Raw genomic sequence first — 22,889 nt, forward strand, 5'->3', positions numbered from 1 at the left:
ACCCAGAACAAGCTATATACATATCATATTCATATTCAAAATAAGCATTATATATATGGATCATTTCACCATCAATCCAAAATGAACACATATTCACATTAAAACCTAGACACAACCACATAACCGGTCTAAGAAAGTTTAAAACATATATCGAGTCTGAAGCTGGATAGTGTGAGCTCTAGAGTGATCCAACAGATACGTTCTGCAAAATGCCAACTATAGAAACAAAAAATAAAATAGTAAGCACTATGAATGCTTAGTAAGTTCATAGAAATTAAAACAGTGAACTCAGCTCAATCACAATTATTATAACATTTTAGCTACTAAACGACTTTAATGTTTCCACATTTAACAAAAATAAAGTGAGGCCGTCAAATGCAGTCTCGAAAGCAATTCACTTTATATAGTACCATTCCAATCAATTCAATCTCGTTTAATTAGTGACGTCAAATATTTACATACTTCATTTTATCATTGAATCATCAAATAACATCTCAATTTCAGAACACATATCCTCACTTTTATCATATATCATTTCCAATTTGTATAATTCAATTCAAGTCAATACCATTCCATCGAAACCATTAAGCAAAAACAACATTTACAACATTTCTATTTCATTACCATTACTAATCACAATGTACAATATCGATCAGTCAACTCCTTTTAAACTTAACCATTTAGCCTAATGAACTATAATAACATATATGGATTATCAGGTAACCGCCCAAAATATGTCAAATTGCTCAAATGAGCTTTACCATTTAAGAACACTCCTGGGCACTAAGTGCCAAGCTTGTAGGCTACACATCTTCCCACAGAAACACGCTTGAATCACAGTGGACATAACTCGGTAATCAGCAACAAATGTTGGATTCTGGTACAATCAGTGAATATATATCATATGCCAACATCTCATCTCATATAAAACTCGTACAGTGCGCAAATAACCCTATTGACGTGCCAAATGTATCCTATCCTCTCATTCATCCGAGCACAATTTACATATTAGTATCATTTATTATAATTCATTCCATTCCTCTTATTTTATATTGTACCAAGCACAATTAAAAATATAGTAACACATTATCAATTTAGTCTACTTGAAGTAAAATAATATATATCTTTTAAAAATTTAACATCACAATATATATACCATTCACTCATATAATAAATTTTACATTCATTCATTCGTTAATGCCTATATATAAGTATTTGCCACAAATCTCACCTTTATTGATGTAGTCCTTTTATCATACTTCATTAAAATTACATTTGAGTATATATAATTAATAAATACAACCACAATTCAAGCTTAATAAGATAATACAGAAGTTCCATATGAACTTATCTAGAAAACAACAATTACAAAGTGTTAGGGACTAATCTATAATTTCTCTTATATCTCGATTAACTTTTGAATTATTTGAATCTTGATCTATAATAATTCATTGTTAATTATCGTGTCAATTACCTTATAACGTCCTATTAAAGGCATATGACAACTTAACTTTATTTTACACAATGTCCTTAAAGTTTTGGATTTTATACAATTTAGTCCTTAAAATCAAAACTTTCATAGCTTTCACATTTAAGCCTATTTTTTCATTCGATTTCAATTTTACCATTGTAAAGCCCTCTAAATTCAATAATTAAAAATTATAATTTCTATTATGAAATATTTACATTTTAGTCCCTAAACTCAAAATTAACAAAATTCACTTTACAAATTAATCATATTTCATTTCTAAGCTTCAAAGTCTACCATTTAACATTCAAAAAGCTTAAAAATCATCAACGGAAACTTTTAAAACCTTTAACATTTTAACGAAATAATCCCTAGGTTAGCTAGATTAAGCTACAACGATCTCAAAAACATAAAATTTATCAAAAACGAACTTAGGAGGACTTACATGCAAGAGGGCCGAAAGCTTCAATTGGAAACAATCGCTTATTGTTTTAATTTTTTTTTAGTATTTGGTGAAGACAAAACATATGGGAAAGAAGACGACTATGTTTATGTTTTAACTATTATCATTATTTTAACATAAAAAATAACATAAAAAATATAACAAAATGTGCATCCACTGTCCCACTATAATAGAATATGGCTTTTTTGCCATATTACACCTTAACCATTTACTAAATTAAACAACTTAGCTATTAAAATTAATAGTGATTAATTTTTAGGATTTTTACGATTTAGTCCTTGTACACTAATTAATCATCTAACCATTAAAATTTTCGAACCAAAATTCAATTAACCTATATAACAGCCTCATAAATATTTAATAAAAATATTTACAGGCTCGATTTATAGAAACAAGATCCTGATACCTCAATTTCCACAACCACTGACTTTTCAACCGATATATGGTAATTAAACTTCTAGATGCTAGAGTTATTTATCCTATTTCTGATAGTACTTGGGTTAGTCCTATGCATGCTATTCCTAAGAAAGGAGGCATGACTGTTGTGGCCAATAAGAAGAACAAGTTGACTCCAACAAGAGCAGTCACCAGGTAGAGAGTTTATATTGACTATATGAAGTTCAATGTCGCTACAAGGAAAGACCATTTTTTTCTACCATTTTTAGATCAAATGTTGGAGAGATTATCTGGTCATATGTATTATTGCTTCCTAGATGGACTTTCTAGCTACTTCCAAATCCCGATAACTTTTGAGGATCAAGAAAAAAAAATGAAATTTACATGTCCATATGGTACATTTGCTTATAGAAGAATGCCTATTGGATTATGTAATGCTCCTACTACTTTTCAGCGTTGCATGTTAGCCAACTTTGATGAAATTTTAGAAGACATTATAGAGGTATTTATGGATGAATTCTCAGTATTTGGTAATTCTTTCCATCTTTGCCTTAAAATTTCAAAACAAGCTTTAATGAGATATGAGGAAATAGACCTAGTGCTTAATTGGAAAAAAATTGTTACTTCATGGTTTAAGAAGGAATTTTGTTGGGACATAAAATTTCTAGTAAAGGGATCGAGGTTGATAGAGAAAAAATTGAAACCATTGAAAAATTACCTCCCCCTAATTCAGTTAAGCTAAATAAAATTACTTAGGACATCCTGGGTTCTATAGAAGGTTTACCAAATATTTTTCTAAAATAGCGAAGCCTTTAACTAATTTTCTAGAAAAAGATGTGCCATTTAATTTCAATCAGGAATGATTGTAGGCATTTAATGTTCTCAATGAAAAATTAATGAATGCCCTGATTGTGATTGCACTTGATTGGAACTTATCCTTAGAACTAATGTGTGATGCGAGTGATTTTGCAGTAGGTGTAGTTCTTGGACAACGAAGAGACAATCATTTTCAACCGATCTATTATGCTAGCAAGACTCTAATAGATGTACAGGAGAATTACACTGGCCATTCTGCTCTTCGTTACCTTCTAACTAAATCGGATGCAAAACCTCGACTTATAAGGTGGATTTTATTATTATAGGAATTTGATTTGGAAATCCAAGATAAGATAGGAGCTAAAAATCTTGCAGTAGATCACCTTTCAAGACTCGAGAATCCCATCTCGAGGAGCTTAATGAGAACGAGATAAATGACTCGTTTCTTGAAGAACGACTCTTTGTGGTAACAGATTCTAAAGTCTCTTGGTTTGCGAATATCACGAATACTTGGTTGCTAACATCCTACCAAAATGGTGGACACATCATCAAAAGAAGCGATTTTTTGCCAATGTGAAAAATTATTTTTGAGAAGATCCTTTTCTTTTTTGTGTATGTGCAGATCAAGTAATTCGGAGGTGTGTTACAAAATTAGAAGCAAATAAGTTTCTGGAACATTGCCACTCGGGACCGACATGAGGACATTACAGTGGGATTGGGATAACACATAAAACACTTGAATAAGGTTTTTATTGGCCAACACTATTTAAGGATGCTAACAGGTATGTTGCTTCTTGTCATAGATGCCAGAGAACATGTAATATTTCTAAACGAATTGAAATGCCTCAAACTTATATTCTTTCATGTGAAATTTTTGTTATTTGGGGCATTGATTTCATGGGACCATTTCCAAGCTCTATGGTAATAAATACATACTATTAGCGGTTGATTATATGTCAAAATGGGTGGAAACTCAAGCTTTGCCTACTAATGATGCTAGGGTGGTAGTTCGATTTCTTAAGAAGCTCTCCTCTTGATTTGGAACTCCTAGAACAATTATTAGTGATAAAGGTACATGTTTTGTAACGCTCAATTTGATAAGATCCTTAAGAAATATGGAGGACACACTAGAACAACTACCTCTTATCACCTTCAAACTAGTGGTCAAGTTGAAGTTTCGAATCGAGAACTCAAACGCATCATAGAAAAACTGTAGAGTCGAATAGAAAGGACTAGGCTTTAAAAGTAGATGATGCTTTATGGGCTTATAGGACTGTGTATAAAACACCCATAGGAACATTTTCTTACAAACTTATGTATGGGAACAGTTGTGACTTACCACTTGAACCCGAACACAAAGCATTCTCGACAATAAAATTTCTAAACTATGACCCTAAATGTACAAGTGAGAAAGAGATTGTTGCAGCTAAATAAGTTAGATTAGTGGCGAGCTAATGCTTACAAGAACTTAAGACTGTACATAGAAGCAAGAAAGCAACGCCACGATGCTCGTTTGAAGCAACCGAAGCAATTCACACCTTTTATACAACTCAAAGCTTAAATTGTTTCCCAGAAAGCTAAAATTAAGATGGTTAGGTCCATTCATGGTACAAAACATTTTTTTGTACGGTAAAATAGAGGTAACACATCCTACATATGGCACATTCAAGGTAAATGAACATCCAATCAAATTTTATAGTGGTGACGATTTAAAAAATGATAGAGAGGAGTTTTGACTCCAAGATCCGAACTAACCGTGCGCATACAAGGTAAAGTAAATTTAAGACTCTAAATAAGTGTTTCTCGGGAGGCAACCCAAGTGTTTAAATTTTGTTAATTCTTTTAATTTTATTGCATGTTAATTTTAGTTTTAAAAAATTTAAAAAATATATTTGAACCACACGACCGAGACACACAGGCGTGTCCTGGGTCATGTGAGTCTTGGGATTTAATTTTTTCAATTTCAATTGTTACATGGCCTAAGGTGATTCATACAGCCTAGCAACGTGGCCGTGTGGGACACACGAGTGTGTCAAAGGCCGTGTGTGTATTAGAGTGAATTTTTCAATTTAATTACCAAATAGTGAGTTACATGGGCTAGAGACATGGTCGTGTGTTAGACACCGCCTATCACACGGGCATGTGTGACACTGTATGCCCAACACGACCTCGTACACAGGTGTGGGAGAAGTAAAGAAAGATGATAGACAGCTTAGTGCATAGCCGTGTGACCACTGGGTTTAATATTTAAATGACACACGAGCTAAAAAATGCCGACACAGGTGTGTGACACGGCCGTGTGGCCCAACACGGGCCTTTACATGACCGTGTCCTCCTTTCTAACCTGAAAACCCTAATTTTTTTCTTCTTCCTGCCAACCCCCTCCCACAACCCTAGCCATTGCTTAACCAAACCTTTCGCCATCATCCCCTCCGACCCGCTCTCTTCCTCTCTTCTCACTCGTCAAGAAAACCCCTCCCTACTCTACTGCCACTCCCTTCCCCTCTTTCTTTCACCCTAGTCAACAACCTGCTACCCCCGTCAGCCCTTTCCTCCTTTCCTTTTCCCTTTCGCATTTCTTCTTTCCACTGAACCCCTCTCTCTCCTTTCCCCCTCCTTTTTTCTTCCCATTGGAACACCTTTTTCCCCTTCTTTCTCCACCGCCCTCATCAGAGCCCTGTTTTCCCATTTACCTATCCTCCGCTCTTTCATCGTAACTTTGGTCACTGCTGCAGACGCCCTTCCAGCCACTGTCAACTGGTTCCGTGCCCTATTGTTTGCCCTTTTTCTTTTTATTATTTTTATTCATATTTTTTTTATTATTAGTATCATTATTTTTTTGTTATTTTTTATTACTATTTATTTTATTTTCTTATTATTTTTCTTAGTATTAATTTTATTAAGTTCTTGTTTTTGTAAGTTTTGTTTTTAGTTTTATTCTTATTCTTTTTGTTTATGACGATTAGTTGTTCTGATTATATATTTTTCTTTTTCGTATTGTTTTGCATATTAAATTTAGTTTTCATTTTTATTGTTATGTTCTATCTTTTAATTATCATTAGCATTGTCTCATTCTATTATTCATTATGTTTTTATCATTTCATTGGGATTCATTGTTCGTTTAGGTTCAGTGGTCGTTGTGTTTTTGATTGGATTGCGTTATTGTGTTTATTATGATTGTTATGTTGCGTCCATCTTATTTCCTGTTGATTTTGGGGGTTATATTTTATTGCAAATACACCATGACAAACACCCGCAATAAAGCCAAGGTCACCGTTCACGCTTTGAAAATGCTGAAGACTCTGGGCACGACCTTTTACTCGGGCCCCACCAGTGACTGTTGGGATTGGGCAGTTCTATTTATTGGGCAACTTTAGAGTAGATCCACTTGGTCAATAGCGTACAAGCACTGATTTCCACAGATCAATGGGACCGTTTCTTCTCTATCGTTGAGCCCACCTACTTGGAGCTAACATTAGAGGTTTGCTCAACATTCATTTTGCAGCACGTGATGTCGAACCACAATGAGTCACACACTATTTCTTTTAGACTCGATGGTACGACGCGTTATCTGGACATCCCGAAGTTCAGAGATGCCTTAGGACTCTATTCTGAGGATTTCATGAGTGTCGAGGGGATCCTTACTTTATACTGGCACATCCATTACTCACCATCTTTATGCTGGATAGAGATGACTACTCGTACAACACCCTATGACCCGAGTCAGTCAAAGGCTACTTTACTACCTCTAGCTTTGTGCTATATCCATGTCATCTTTGCCCACACATTAACTGGTCGGAGGGAGATAATCGGGGTTGTCGGTACATTCAATGCTTACTTTTTATGGAACATGGCGATAGGGTGCACCTTTGACCTTGCTTACTTCATTACCCTTGCTTGCTGCCGTTAGACAGAGCTTAGTAGGAAGGGTCCTATTTGCTTAGGCCCTTATGTGACTCGTATAGCACGACATTTCAATCTCCTTGACACTCAAGAGTATTCCTTCCCCTTTACACTAGTTGGACAGATGACCTCGTAAGGATTATCGAGTATGAGTCATATGCGGATGATCGAGCGACAGTGCGGAGTGGATCCTCTTTGATACAGAATATCTGATTCTAACCCTCAGGATGAGAATGAGGACTTACCTGATGATGTCCCTTTTCACCATGAGGATCCATCTCGTTCTCCACCTCTGAGTCATCCTACCGTTGCTGCTATCCTAGTGGACCTCTCTGAGTGGTTCACCCATTTCGAGCAGCACTATTTTGAGCGGTTCGATAGCATTGATGCTACATTGCAGCAGATCTATAATCATATCCATATTTCTGCTACTGAACCTATGCCTCACGATCTCAATGCCTCTCATGATGACGATCACTAATCTGTTTCTTTATTTATTTCATGTTTATTTTATTTTTATTTTTATTGCTTTATTTTTATTTCTTAGACTTCTTTCGTTTATATTCTTTTGGACTATGTTTTTATTTTGATGGTTTTTTTTATTAAGTTGTAACCTCTTAATATTGTTCTTTATTTCTTTTTATTTTCTATTAGTTTGCTCAGAACCATACACTACATTTACCTTTTGCCTACAATTTCGTTTTTCACTATTCTGGCGATTTCATCCATATTTAGGGTTGTTTCAGTTTTCTCCTTCTCTTTTGATATTCTATTTATTCTGTGCTTATATCTATTTGTACATTAAGGACAATGTACATCTTAAGTGTGGGGAGTTTTTTCCAATCTGATTGCTTACTTCCAATACTTAAAGAAGACTTATTAGTAACAAAAGGTGATTTTGAACTTTTAAAATCTGAATTGGAATTGTTACCTCGATAATATTGTGAAGTAGAGAAGAAACCAAACCTTTGTTCCTTTAATTGTTGCTCGATCTTAATGGCTTTACGAACTGCTTCTTCCAAATCAATGTAAGTTTGTAGCCTCAATGTATTAGCTATCGGCCTGTTCAAACCATCAATAAATTGAACCATAGTTGTTTCCTCATCCTCCTCCACATTAGCTCTCTGAATGAGCATCTCCATCTCCTTAAAATATTCATCCACCATCCTACTACCATGAACAAGTCTTCTAAGCTTTGTTTTAATCTCTCTATAGTAATGAGGTGGAATAAATCTTTTACGCATAATTTGTTTCAACTCATCCCATGTCGAAATCTCACCTTCATAATTCCGATGACGATTTACCCCAAGTTGAGTCCACCAACTTAATGCATAATCTGAAAATTCCAGCGTTGCTAATTCTACCTTTTCATCATCCGGACATTTATAATATTGAAACATAAGTTCAATTTTATATCCCCATTAACAATAAGCTTCTGGATCATTCTTACCACGAAATTGGGGAATTGTGAACTTCGGTTTTGCCAAAGAGGGTTGCCCACGATCATGAAAATCATAATCAGTTCTAGGAACACGTCGAGGAGCGCGCCTATGAGCAGGAGGCTGGTTATCCACATCTTCTTTAATTGGATCTCGATATTGAGGCTCTTGATTCAATCGTACCTCGTTGATAGTAGCACTCAAAGTTCGAAGTACGGCAGCCTATTCGTCTAACTATTGTTGGATTTTTTTAAATGTGTCATAAACGTCACTATGGTCATTATCACCTTGACCAACCTTAGACATTTTCAAAAACCTGCAAAATAAACACTCAACACTCAAAAAGGAAAGTTAGCAAAGCTCACTGTTAATCACTCCAAAAGAAAAATCAAATTCTCAATGAGGTAGAATTCAGTCTTGTGAGTTCTTTAGTAGAGTCTATATCAACCAATTAGAAAGTGTATGAACCAAAACTAACAAAGAGTCCTAATTTGCACTAGGATGCCAAAAACTGACGAGACACCAATTGATTTGTGTCGCACCGAGGAAGAATTATGTACACTTTAAAATCCTACTAACACAAGAAAGAAGAAGGTGTTAGATAGTATAAAGGAAGAATAAAGGCAAACAAATAAAAGCCTACAGCTAAGAATCAATAAAAATTGTTCAAATCGAAAAACCCGAAAAATTGCGGAGTAACTTGACAACTTCGTTCGAGGTGTTCTCAATTTCCAAAAATCACGAAATTAAATCTGGAATGTCCTTAAATATTGAATTTTCGATCTGGAAAGTTTGGGCACCAAACTCAACCCGCTGAATATTTTTTAATTTTTATTGGATTTTTTAATTTTTATTGGATTTCGTATTTTTCAATTTTTTTGACCGATTTTTTTGTGGGAAATATTTTTTTATATTCAATCACAGTGCCACAAATATGTATGTAAAATTTCAGTTCATTCGGACAATCTTTACCTACTCAAATGAATTTTTTTCAAAAACTTTTTCTAGGTAAAACTACTGTTTGTAGTTTAAAAAATAGAGATCAATTTAGAAATCAACCAAGAACACCCAAAACGCCCAAAATCTGATACCAAATGATAGAGGGTCACGCGCAGATCAAGATCGAGTTGTCAAGCCACGAGAAACTCCTAAGAAAGCTTTAGACGATCAGATCTAAAATGAAACAGAAAGATCAAGTTTTAAAATTTTTCAGATCTAAAATTAAAACCCTAAAATTGGCAAGAGCAAATCAAGAACCAAAACACTTATTTTTAGGGAGATTCAAAAAACAAGATCACGAGAATAGGCTCCCAAGAAATCCCTAAGCCAGCCGAATCTGTCAATTATAATAAGATAAAGAGTTAATTTGGCAAAAGAATAAATTGAATGAAAGTAATTTGTGCAGCAAGAAAGGGGGAAATCTGGAATAAGATGGATCTTTGGCAATCAAGAATGTTTATTAGTCTTCCAAACCGAATCTGAAAAGAATTAAGGTCCAAAATAGCAAACCAAGTTTAAGTTCCAGCAAACCGATTTTAACCAGAATGAGAAGGAATAATCGGCAAGAACAATGGGAAACGATGGATTTGATCGATCTATGCTGGCAAGAAAGAGTATCGACGAGTTCTTTAATGTTGAAGAGGGATGGAAACACAACAAGAAGATTAAACAAGTCAAGATAAGAAATCGGCACAAGCAGAATTTAAAAGAAAAAATTGAACAGCAAGAAAATAAAGATAAAGTCCTAAGAAGCCTTGAAATCCCGAAAGATTTCACAACTCCCTTCAAACGGCTCTAATCTCCCTTCCAATGAAGATCAATGGCAAGAAGAAGGCTGAAGATGGCTCCCACAATCAAAAAGATTGTTAAAACTACTTCTAAAGAAAACTCAAGAGAAAATTCTTGAAGAACTCAAAGAGAATTTTCACTCAAAACAAATCTGAAATTTTTCAATATAATTGTGATGTCTTCAATAGGGTGGCCGGCCATGCCTATTAATAGGCCTTCTATCTATTTCCTAATCTCATTAGGAAAACTTAAAAAAAAGCCTAATTAATAAATTAATAGGGAAATTCGGCCAAGGCATTTTAATGGGCTGCTTGGGCCGAATTTTTACATGTAATACTCCTAGAGTCTAAAAATTAAACTAGATATTTAACAATTGAATTTTTTTTACAAATTGGGCCACTTTAACAATTTGGCCGGATTTTCAACTAAGTATGGTTTGACTTCTTGGTTGGGCTTGGAAACATCTTATTGGGCCTTGCCTTCAAGAACTTGGGCTTGTAGTCCATCTCCTACCGAAATTGACTCATTGATGCTTGTAACGGAGATCCAATGCGCTTTGGCTGCAAGATTCGGTTTCTTGGACCAAGATTTCCAAGATTTGAAATCTTGATTTTCTTAATTCTTGAAATCGCTCCAAACAGCAAAATTGGGCCAAGATTCGGTTTCTTGATTTTCTTGAAAACAAGAAAGTGAATCTTGATTTTCTCTTTCTTTCGTGTATGCATCTAAGGCCTTGCTAACAAATTCCTGAATGGTCCCATTTAGTTTGGAACGCATTTGTCTGGCCTTTGACCTCGTTATTGGGCCTTGTGGTAATTTGAGCCCATCACGTTCTTGAGCTTGGGCTGGGCCTTTGTGACTCGTATCATTTGACTTGGTTAGTTGCCTAACTCTGCTCCTTTGATCGAATTGCTGGATTTTTCTATTATTGTTCTAAAAAAATCAAATTAAAAAAAATTTTAACGAATTTTTTGTTGATTAAGCTTCAATAATTAGTTGCATATTTTGATTGACAAGATCATTTCTATTCTTGAATAATCTTGATTGATGCACTTTCTTTTAATTTAGCATCTGATTGTTTCTCTAGTTTGGTAATTTATCAACTTGATATCGATTATAACCAACTTTTCTGGCTTTTTTTCACTCCCTTAACCTAAGCCCCATTACAACTTCTTAAAAACTTCTTGATTGGTGTGTCATATCATTTTATAGTGGTGAAAATTTGATTTTCAAGCAAGCCTATTGTAATGACATTTCTTGTTCAACTATTGAGTGCATATTTCTTGAACCTTAAACACTTTGAGTGCTTTGAGTGAATCTTTAGTGAGAATGTCAATTCTTGTCGATTTTTGAATTAAAGGTAATTACTTAAATAAGGGGAGACGCCTATGTTTTCGTACTATAAAAATTTCGTCTTAGATTGTTTGAATCTTTAGTGCTCTTTTAGTTGAATTTCCAGTGCATGATTGTTGGTGAATTATTTTGAGACATTATTGATGGAAATAATAAATTGTGAAAGGTTAACTTTAATGTGGGTTAAGGACTTTGCTTGAGGACAAGCAATTACTTAAGTGTGGGGATATTTGATAAGTGATAAAAGTAACATATTTTAATCTCATTCTTAATGAGTTTGATAAGTGATAAAAGTAACATATTTTATGCTAAGGTATTTGATATTTGATAAGTGATAAAAGTAACATGAATCCTAGGTATTGTTTAGCTTATTGGTTATTATTTAATTATTTTCCGATTTATTCTCTCTTGAGTTCTTTAGTTAATTAGTTTAGTAGATTTTAGCTTAAAATAATCACTCCAATTCATTGTTTAAATAATTGGAAAACAATAATTACTAGTACTTTTAGTCCTCATAAATATGATATCTTTACTCACAATAGTTATACTATTTATCGATAAATGCACTTGCCTTTCTCGTATTTTTAGTTAGTTCCGTAAGACATCAATTAACCATCCGTAACACTTACCAAATATAAAAAATTATCCTCTTTTGTACATTTTTCGGATGTTTCCAAATCACATCTGTTGACCTTTTGTTTAGATTAGCATGAATACCTTTAGCCAGCATTTCATGTTTCAAGGATATTACCTTTAGAAGTCAGATTTCTCACATGATAAATATTTTTGCATACTATGCTCTTCTTGGAAAGTCTTTAGTACAAATCTCAGTTGTTGATCATATTCATTTTTGTTCTTTGAGTAAATCAAGATGTCATCAGTACGAAACAAAAATACTGAAGCAGTTTCCAATACTAATTCAATAACAAATTCAACTTTCTATTGGGCAAAAACTCTAGCAAATATTTTGAGAACACATTAAAGAATAAATTAACCATCAGACTTGTTTTTATCTTCGATCTTTATATTTTGTATCTAAAATGCAAGACCTTCTCTAATTAGTATTTGAGCAGATAACACTACCACGATATTGGTGGAATATTCAGATCTGTCATCTCAATCATTAATCGATTTACTCTTCTGATATGACAATATAATTCACTTCTGTCTACAGTTTCTACCATTTCATAACAAGTAAGCCAATATATATTAGGAATAATATCAGTTTTTAAGGAAATACACCAATAATGACATCAGGAACAACAACCTCCCCATGAACGCAAAGAACATAAGCCCTGATAGCAGCTTGAGCTTTTGACCTAATAGCTATATCTTTAATCTTCGTTTTATTGTCCCCCACACTACCATTATATTCCCGATCATCTATTTTTCTAAAGAGTGGTCATAGATTTCATACTCTGTTTCTTGTTTCCAATGTTCTTAAGAATCACATAAATACAAGCCTCGTTATTTACTCAACACTCATTTCGAAGAGTTTTCCACTATGAATACAAGTAGATCTGTCTGTTCTATGAACACTGTCGAAACTGGCTGTTGATGTAGTCAGGATCTCAAGTTACTCGATTTCGGCTTATTTTTTTCCCAAAAACCCTGATGGAGAAGTGGAACGAATATAAACATATTTTGATTTCTTTAATGGATGAGTCAAAAATGATCTAATCGTACTCTACTTATCAAAATCTGGGAATTTCAACTTGGTATGTTGCCTTTCACTGCATACGTCTTCCATTTTTCTTTGATCGTTCAGTTAAAATTAAAAACTCTTTCAATTTCAGATCTCTCACTAACATCAGTTTGTCTTAATTTAAACCCCATTTCAAAATGAGTACACGTTTTAGCTTCTATCGATGCAATATCTCTTGTATATTTACCGAGTCCGATAAATTCTCATTCATTCTTTGTTATATACATAATTCTCTATTTCAGCTTTATAAATTCTCTATACTTCTTATCTAGGTACAATATGCTGGTGTATTTCTTTTTGAACTCCGACTGGAAGAAATTCCAATTTACTCAATCTTTAAGAACAATTGCTGTAAAATTATTCATCTCCAATAAGCTTCATCTTTCAAAGTGATATAGTGTTTCAAACTATCTTCAAAAGAACATACTATTTCATCAAAATTAACTGATTACTTCCCAACAATATTTAGTTTTAATTGGATCGTCATCAGTTTTCTCCCTAAATCATTCAATTACACATTTCTAAATCTTATCAATTGGAAGTCTGTGAACACATACAAAATTTTGAGGATAAGGGAGTGTCGTGGAAGGCACAATCGGGGGTAGAGGTTGTGGAGCACCAAGATTAACTTGCAAAGACTCTAACAACCATTGGTTCATAATTTAATAGAAAATAGTTTGTATATCACTTTCTAGCTCTTGTGGAACGATCGCACTATGACTAGCTCCCTAATCAAAAGCAGAATCATTACCATTTACCTCATCAGATACGACACAATTAGACTCGGCCGACATAGTATATCTATAAGAAAACAGAGTCAAATTGGATCAAAAGCATCACACTATCATAGGTTAATGTGGCATGTATTTCTAGACTGAACACACACAACATCAAACCCTAGAATAGACTAAATCATAGCTCTGATACCACTAAATGTAACACCCCTCTCCCAGTCTGTTCGTCGGACCAGAGCTATGAAGTGCTACAATCAATTTCAAAACAGAATGCATTCAATTTACATTGTTTATTTCAAATAAACATGAAATTACTTCATAAATACACAATTAACATTCAAATAAAACATAAGTCACATAATGATAGTCAAACCAATACATAATCATTCAGTATAACTTTTCTCGGGTTTTAAAAGAACTTACCTATGCTCTTGTAACAACTCATTTTCAGTGGTGTCAAAAAATAGTAGTTTCGGGACCACAAATCTATCTAAGGAGTCCGTAATTATTATTTAATTCATACGAATCAAATATAATATTAGATAGAATTCTGATCTGGTGATTTTTGCTAATTGAACAAATAGTTAAGTTCAAGTGGTTTGTCCTTAACGTCAAGTGGTTGTAAAAAATAAGGTATCGGGATCTCGTTTCCGTAAACCGAGCCCATAGATATTTTTATTAAATATTTACGGAGCTATTATATAAAATACAAATTATAATCCATCATAGACTTATTTGTGGGACATGACTTTTATAGGGTCTTAGTTGAAGAGAGTGAGAAGACAAGTGATACTAACTAGAGTTGAGGCTGCAACATCATTGATGGATGTCACGACATTGGGCACCTCTCAACAACTAAAGAGCCAACCTTCAACAATTGAATCTTGAGTAGCCTAGTGTTGAGGTTGTGACATTGATTCTTAATGTTGCAACATTGCATATTTCCAAAGGAACAACTTCATCGATCTTTAAAGTTGTAATTTGAAGGCCACTAAAGTTGAGGTCACGTCATAGGCATATAAATGTCATAATATCAGCACCAAAACCTGAAGGAGAGTCAATCGAGCTACTCAAGGTCACGACCATCAAAGTTGATGTCACGGAAATGGAATGAATTGAAGTGACCTATGGACCTAACTACCGAGGAGGTCATGGCACCAAGCATTGATGTCTCGACATTGGTGTCTGATGAGGTCAATTCAATGAGTGCAATTTGAAGGCAAAATGGGGTTAAAGCCTTTACAAATCAATTTTTTAAGTGTGGTTCTTTTTGTAAATGTTAGGTTAAACCCTTTAAACCTATAAATACTAATTTTGCGAGCCTTTTTCAGATAGATCCTTTAGGTTAGTTATTTTCTTAGATCAAAATTTATTTTTCAATTTTTTAATATTTTTCAATACAATATTATAAGGACCATTTGTGGGTTAGCCAATTTACTTGCAATTTTTTGATCTTGTTATTGAATTGAAGAATTCTAGCAATTGGGCTTGCTTTATTTGATGGAATGCAATTTAAATTTCATATGAATCAAAGATTTTGACCAAAATATTTACCATTTCTAAACTTTTCTATTTCATCCTTTTGCTTAATTGTTGATTATGTGAAATTGGGGGTTGTTTATTTAATTTCATAATGGGCATGAACTGAAATCTTTTAATAATTGGTTGATTGAAGTGTTAGTTGATGAATTTTAGGTCTAGAGATGAAATTGCACAATTCAGACTAAATTAAATAAAAAAACTTACAATTGATGCCTCTAAATGAAAATCTAGATAGGTAAGACCAAGAGGAAACCCTATCAAGCAAATATTCATTTAGTTCGATTTAATTGAATAAGGCTGAGAGGATAATTTGATTAGATATCTTGTTTGGATTAAATTGAGACCAAGAGGTGAGGTTTAATAGACTAGGAAATTGGTAATTTAAGTTCCTTAAGCTTAAATTCATTACTAGCATAGAAATTTCCAATCATTGTTGCTTATCAATTGTTAAATTCATAAATTGGATATTTGTATGTTTAGGCCTTTTGTTTAGAAATTGTTAGACACTCATCCATTTTCTATTACTATACTAATTAGCCGCTTTAGTAGCCTAGTAGACTTACTCGTGCATGCAATTTGTTCATAGACTTTTAGTTACGCATTCTCCTCCAGGTTCAATCATTCAAATACTTCATTTTCCATTGTAACATATTTATTACAACTTGACTTGTCACACTTGTAGTCACCATACTTCACTTTTATATATCTATTTTGTATTGCTCGATGCATGCATGTCGAGATGCGATCAACCGTCGAGGAGTACCATTGGAGATTCAGTTTATTTAATAGGAAGTTGCATGAGAAAAATATTTGGGAGTGAAATGTAAGACACATAATAAGATAGAGATGCCACCACCTCTATCGTCTAAGAAATCTAAAAGGAAGCAATAAACTATGAAAGTTTACTAGCAGATTACTCCATACTTGGAGTATATCATGTAATGGATGGCTACGACTCAACCATTGCTTTCTCACTATGCTGGTCAATGTGGCTTAGGAACCCCAAAGTGGACCAACGCTCCTCTTTAGATGTTTCATCCTAAGATCAAGAGTTTGCACCCAAGCCTTCTCTACAACTATCAGATGAAGAGGAAGATGAGACACCTTTGCCCTCTTAAACAAACTATAATGATATATTTATTCTGGTGGAAATAAGGAGCGCTTATACTCCCCTTGCTACAAAGGAATTGTTCTATGTAAGCCGTCTAAGTCACCTTATAGGGGCCATCTAGTGTTTCTACTGAAGAATTTGTTTTCCTTATACAAGGACAAGATCAAGAAAGTAATTGAGTCGAAGCCACAAACTGACTCTTAGAGCAATTGATGCTATCTTTTTTTTATATTGTCGTAATAATGGATGATTTGATACTCTAAACTTGGATTTGTTTTTGGTTTTTATTTATTTATATTGCATATTTTATTTTCTTTTTCTGTTGTTTGTCTTTCTTATGTAGGTCCGTCCACTATAAGTTACACTACATTTAGAGCTTTAATGGAGTTTGAGGAATTCTTCAACAATTTTGTTGCTCTTACAATATATCAAGGGAGTATTTCTCAAACTTTATTTTCATTTGGGACAATGTGTAACTTAAGTGTGTGGGGGGATTCTTGTCTTGTTTGTTTATTTGTTGTGTTTAGCATTTTTTTTCAAAGTTCTTTATGTTTTTTATTGTTTTGCATTATGCTTGAGTTATATTGACATTGGTTTATTTGTTTTGCTTTTGAAATAGTATTTGACTATTGAGCATGTAAAATTTGATTGATGTTAGTTGTTGAGTTATTTGAAGTATTTTGAAGAATCCAATGCTTCACTCGAGGACTAAGGATATTGATATAAGGAATTGTTTTTTTTAAGAAGTTAGTGGTGAATGGAACCATTGAATTGAAATATGTTTCAATTGAAAATAAAATGAAAAACCTATTTACAAAAGCCTTTAAAGCTGCTAGCTCGAAACTTTAAAGAATTCAGTTGGTGTCTGCAAAGTGTAGCTTGGTAGTTAAGGCAACACATTAAAACATAGCTTGAGGGTGATGTTTTGCCTTATTTAAATTATAGGTAAATTTATTTGTTCCAAATTTTATTTTTATAAAGTTAAATTGCATCAAAATATTCATTTTCCTATTTTGGAGGGAAAATAGCTAGAGTAAGATTTAGATATTTATTCACTTGATTGAGTTGCAATTTACTTTAAACTTTTATACCCAATTTTCTAACTTTAAAGCTTTGAAGATCTCCCTATTTCTTGTCTTATTCCTTTGATCCTCAGAAAAGTTTACATTTGAAGAAAATAATGGCTTGTGTCAAGATTACCAATATTCCACACCTAAGAACTTCCAAAGACAATCTTGTTCTCTTTCTCCTTCTCTTTTGAGTAGACAATAAAAAAAACATTAGAGAGAGTACATCAATAGAATTTCTAAAGGTTGATCCTTAAAAGGTACAAGAACAAGTCCTAGATATTCCATCAGTGGCATTTAGGCCATACACTAAAGGAGTGGAAGCTATGTCTATTGAGAAGGAACCAAAGGCTCGGGGTGAGCAAAACTCGATTCGACTTAAAAAATCGAATTTTTTTTTCAAATCCTGAGTTAAACGAATCAAGTTATTCAAGTCAACTCAATTTTTTTTTCGAATTTCAAGTTTGAATCCAGTTGAGTTTTCAAATTCAAATAACTTGAATAATTCGAATAAAAAGAATACTAAACTATAATATTTTAGATTTTTACCCCAAACCTCTAAACCTTTTTACTTTCCCCCCAAAACTTTTACTCCCTCCCACTTTCTCCCCAAAACTTTTACACCCCTCCCATCTCACCTTCTGTCTACCCCAAACCCATTTTGCCCCCCAATTTCTTTTGAATATTCCCTTCCCCCTAAATTTTACTCAATCCCATTTACTTTCTCCCCAAAATTGTACTCCCCCAAACCCCCAAAATTTTTTAGTTTTCTTCTAAACTTTTACCTCTCACCCTTTACCCCAAATCAAAAATCAAAATCATCCAAAAAAATCTCTAAACCTAAATAGTAATAGTTTTATGTATATCTACTAGTTATATTATTAAATTAAATTTCACATTTTTATTATTTATATTATTGAATTGTTTAATTGTATTGAATCTTATTAAATTTTTGTTAAAATTAATTATTGATGATGCCATAAAATATTTGTGTTAAAATTTTATGTTTGTACCAATTTCATATTTTATCTTTAAGATAACTTTTATTAAAAATTATATTTTTAGATTTAATATATTTTTAATTTCAAACTACATAGTGACAAGAATCTTTAGAAGATAATTGAAGCAACTAAGTAAGCAAAGAAGCTAACCTGCATATAAAAGATTGATAAATAAATTATGAGGGATGAAAGTTAATAACAAATTTGATTACGGTGGGTGACAGTGGTTACAAGGACCCAAAGTCAATTATTTTAATTTAACTCAAACAAATATATTCAATTTGATTCAAATTTCATCTCACTCAACTCAATTTGAGAAAATTTCAAATAAAGTTAGGATGACAATTTGATTCATCAACTCGAGTAACTTGAAATTGGTTCATTTGATTCGATCGAACACTCACCCCTACCAAAGGCGATAAAGGAAATTGGTTGCTTACTATTATAAACACCTCACCCTAATTAAGATACACAATTTAATCAACAAATTTATGCTCTTACCCAACAAGACTCTATTGAAACAAACCCAAAATAACAACAATTTTTGAAAAAGTCGCAACCATTGATGAAAGAGAAAAGGCTATTGAAGGTGAAAATGATGATGCAAACCCTATATCTCATAGAAAAACAAATGCATTCATGACTCAAGAGATTGAGTTTGAATACGTGACCAAGAAAGTTGCTGGTAAGAGAACTGGACCTTTATTCCAAAGGTTCCTAAGATGAAAAAGGGTTGAAAGACTCTAAAATTAGTTTAGGTTAATTCAGATCTTGAATGCTATGTGTCAAAAGCTTAATTTAAAGTTCAAGAAGGAAGAAACCTAAGTCTAAAAGACCAAGTGCACCATCCTTTGCCAAGAAAAGAAACGAAAAGATGAAGAAAGCTAGAGTACTTGAAATTTTGTAAGAGGCTACAATAAAAGCACAACCATAATTACTCCAACCTAAGGAGAGGTTTATCAACCCTTCTTGCACAAAGAGGATGAAGTTTTTTGTTAAAAAAGGAATCGTTCGTGAATGAAATATTGAGGAGAATGTATTTTACAATAATAGAATTGAAAATTTCTCAGAGTAGAACCAAGTTCTCACCTTAGTAGCTTATGCCACGCCTTTTGTGAAGAATGTTGTTATAGAGTTTTATGTGAACCTAAAGAAGTCCATCTAGGATCCAAATCATCAACATTATACGGAGGACTATGTAGGTTGTTATTTTCATTTCAATCTAGGCATGGTAAACATTTTTTTCCGTCATTAGGGTAGAGATAATGTGAATTTTATAGTAGAGGGTGATTTACTTACTTTTAAGTTGACTAGCAATGCTCGAACAACAAAACCTAAGGGACAAGACTTTAGAGCATCAAAGCTTATACCGGCCTATGCTACTCTTTAGGCTATAACAAAAATAAAATATCTCATTAATAGTTAGAGGAATGTGGTAACAAAGAAACTGGTTGCCTTACTGTATAAGTTAGTATCATTCATTCCCTTTTAATCTTGACGAATTATTTTTTAACTAAATAACCAAGCATGCAAAAACTAAGAACATAAACTTGCTTTACCCTTTATATCCTCATATTTTAAATCCTCATTATTGAAAAGAAGATGTTTATGAGGCTAAGTTAGCTGAGTTGAAGTATTATCAAAATGGAATAAGAGGAAGCATGATGCAACTACATAAGTGAATAACCCTACTAATGATACTAATGAAGGTGATAAGTCTGCATTAGTTATTCCCTAGTTGCAGATGACTCAACATCTGCCAAAGTTTAGAGTGTAACACATGTTAGGCTTATTGAGCACTTGGATGAGGGAATCAATTTCCTTGGAATGAATATCTCGTACCATGAGCAAAAATAGAAGCTTCTCCAATGTCAACAAGCTTGAGCTCTCCATTACAAAATATGCTTGCTTAGGGTCTTTAAAGCCTTTGAATTTTTTAAGCAAAAAAAGGGGAGAGTAAGTTTAGGGAAGGAGAGAGAGGGGGGAATATTGTTTGTTTCTAGTTGTTGTTTCTACTAAAGTTTTTTTGTTGTGTCGGTACTGGTGGCATTTTTTTAAATTTATTTTTTATATGGATGATGATACTTTGTGGATTTTTTTATTCTGTTCAGAGGATGAAATAGTCAAAATGTCTTGTTACATGACATATCCTTACCTTTATTTTGATATTTTAATTCTATGAGGTTTGGTTGTTAATTTTGTGTTATCCTGCATTAATAGTTAATTCCATGGTTAAAATTCATAGTTGAATGGATGGATTAAGGGGGAGTGTAAAGTTGATTTCTCCTTACTTGATGTGATGCAATGTTTTTATTCAAAAATGCTAAAGGGGATTGTTGGTGGTAGTTACAACTATTAAATGCAACACTAGTTGCAATTGGAGGAACATTTGACAAGCCATTATAACTTGCCTTATTTGATTGACATGTTTTAATAAAAAATGTTCGAGATTTTAATTACTTATCTTTTAGTATTTTTAAAAGTCTATTACTAAAGGCATATTGTGCAATAAACATATTAGGAGTTTGATGACAAGATCAATTTATTAATGCAATCAAGACTTTTAATGTTATTGAAGTTCCATAAATAAGAGATTAGATCTTCAAGGAGTTTGAGACAAGTTCTCTACAAATATATTCATCATTCAAGATTTATTTGATGACTACTTTTGACTTAATTAGATTTTTCACATTGATTGTAATTTAATAAGATATATTGTACTTATTTATAGATGCCATATTTTAGGTTATTATGTATGTGAGATACCATTTAACTTTTTCATTGACGAATTGATTTTTAGTGCGTATTTATGTCAGTAATCGAATTGTTCATTAGTTTACAGCTCAACTTTCAAGGGGAAAGACTTAATGAGAAAATTATCTAAATTGAACTATACGAGTGATATTGCAACTTGGTGATTGAGTTGAACTTAAATTAAAACTTGTACTTGTTGATTTATAGTGGATTACTATCTAGGCAAGGTCCCATAGATGTAGAAATTTTCCAAACTAAGTAACCAAACTTTTGTGAGCTTTTTTACCAAACTAACCCCCCCAAAAAAATCTATTTACAAGAATGACTCAACTTAAAAAGCAATGACAAGAATGACCTGGAATGAACAGTGGAGGGTGGTGCTAGCACCCCCATGGCCAGCGCCCAAGTCAATCATTCCCCCATCAGTGGCTACTAGTTGCTTAGGGGTTTAAAAAATATATTTTTTGGTGTTGGCATTGCAATGGCCGACACCCGTATGTATTTTTTTAAATACCTTTAAAATATGGGGTTTTCATTATTTTTTTTAAAAAAAAGAAAATTATTTTAATAGGTGTCGACGTTGAAGTGGCCGGTATCGGTTCAAGATTTTTAAAAAATTAAGGAGAAAGAAAGTTGCACTCCGACGGTGTCAATTGGGTCGAGGGATATCAGTCATGGCTAACTTCATAGTGGAGTGAAGGTAGTGGCTAGGGCAAGAAGAAGAGGAGTAAAAAGTGAAAAATAAAAAACAGAAATGGTTTACCTGCTTGAAATTAGAAAAGAGATATTTGGAAAGATGTAAAATTAAAATATCATTGATTTGGTTTGACTAAATATACAACTAGATAAAACGATCCAATTGATCAAGCTGCACAATGACGACTGTATCCATACAATTTTGCACTTCTCGACCAATCTAATTTGTTTCGTTATTCTAAGTGGTTATTCTATTTTGGGGAATGAAGAACTTCTTAGTCTTAACTCTTGGGTTCAAGAATTCCTATATAATTTAAGCAACACAATAAAAGCTATTTCTATTCTTTTATTAACAGATTTATGTATAGGATTTCATTTTCCCCACGGTTGGGAACTAATGATTGGCTCTATCTACAAAGATTTTAGATTTTCTCATAATGATCAAATAATATATGGTCTTGTTTCTACCTTTCCAGTCATTCTAGATACAATTTTTAAATATTGGATCTTTCGTTATTTGAATTCGAAGCAATGGATACTTTGTAATCCAATAATTACTGTCGGTTTGTTGAACTGCAATTAAACTCGGTCCAATCTTTTATTAAAAGGATTGAGCCGATTCTATTGTCTATATTTTTTATAGATATATTCTT

This window comes from Gossypium raimondii, chromosome 1, assembly GCF_025698545.1.
Source record: "Gossypium raimondii isolate GPD5lz chromosome 1, ASM2569854v1, whole genome shotgun sequence".
In the NCBI taxonomy this organism is placed as follows: Eukaryota; Viridiplantae; Streptophyta; class Magnoliopsida; order Malvales; family Malvaceae; genus Gossypium; species Gossypium raimondii.